Source organism: Corvus brachyrhynchos, unplaced genomic scaffold, assembly GCF_000691975.1.
Source record: "Corvus brachyrhynchos isolate BGI_N302 unplaced genomic scaffold, ASM69197v1 scaffold1211, whole genome shotgun sequence".
Classification (NCBI taxonomy): Eukaryota; Metazoa; Chordata; class Aves; order Passeriformes; family Corvidae; genus Corvus; species Corvus brachyrhynchos.
This window is the reverse complement of record NW_008236240.1, coordinates 25,742-26,913: the sequence shown is the minus strand read 5'-3', so window position 1 is coordinate 26,913 and position 1,172 is coordinate 25,742. Positions and strand designations below refer to the sequence as shown.

Sequence of the window (1,172 nt, the reverse complement as noted above, 5' to 3'; positions counted from 1 at the left end):
CAGGTGAGGGGGCCACGCCCCAGCCACGCCCACCCCAATTTAGGCAGGTGAGACCACGCCCACCCAGCCCCACCCAGCCCCACCCCAAATTCAAACAGGTGAGGGGGCCACGCCCCAGCCACGCCCAGCCTCACCTGTGCACCCCAAATTCAAACAGGTGAGGCCACACCCACACTCACCTGCAGGGCCACGCCCACCCGGACACACCCTGTTAAGCCACGCCCACACAAAACCACGCCCTTTCAGGCCACGCCCATCTGACAGTGAAACCCTGCCCACAAATGGGTCAATTAGGGCCTGGTTAATGTGGTAATTAAGGGTTAATTAGGGGCTGGTCAGTTGGTTCATTAAGGTTAATTAGAGGCTGGCTAGTTACAGTTAATTAGGGCCTGGTTAATGTGTTAATTAGGCGGTGATCATGTGGTTTGTTAGCATGAATTAGAGGTGGCATAATTAGTGTTAGTTAGGGGTTAACAAGTGAGGGTTAATTGGAGTATTAGGATTAATTAAAGGCTGTTTATCAGGGGCTAATTAGGCACTGGGTAATTAGGGTAAATAGGAGCTGGTTAACTTGTTAATGAGGGTTTAATGAGGTCTAATTAGAGCTAATGAGCGTTAATAATCCATCCACCAGATCCTGCCACTGATCAAGGAGCCCCCACCGGACACGGGGCTGATCCTAGGGGGGCCCCTGGGGACGCTGGAGGGGCTCTGAGACCCCCAAGATCCCCCAGAATTAACGAAAAATACCCCGAAATCAACCACAAAATCAACCCCAAAATCCACCCCAACCGGGGGGGTCAGAGCTCCCCAAAGCCCCCCCAAATCCCCTCAAAATCTCCTCAAAATCCCCCAAAATCCCCCCAGATTTGGGGGGTCAATAAACACTGCCCCTCCCCCCAGAACTGAGCACTTTGGGGTCTTTTTGGGGGGTCCCTGGGGGGATTTGGGGGTCCCTGCGGGGTCTCAGGGGGGATTTTGGGGGTCCCCAAAATGGGGTTGGTGTCTCCCTTAGCTCCGCCCCCTAATGATTGACAGCTTCGACCCCGCCCCCTGCTTGATCGGCACCCCACCCACCACGGCCACGCCCACGTCCCTTGATTGACAGCGCGACCACGCCCATTTGTAGGCTTCTTGGCCACCCCCCCGCAAAGATTGACAGCCGCCCCCCC

General features: G+C 55.5%; 1 long non-coding RNA gene across 1 annotated transcript; it reads left to right on the top strand.

The window, feature by feature from the left end:
* Positions 1 to 97: 97 nt before the first annotated feature.
* On the top strand, positions 98 to 909 carry LOC108449797. The gene is made up of 2 exons (XR_001866097.1): positions 98 to 157; positions 635 to 909. It is a non-coding gene; the product is annotated as an uncharacterized LOC108449797 (long non-coding RNA).
* Positions 910 to 1,172: the final 263 nt, after the last annotated feature.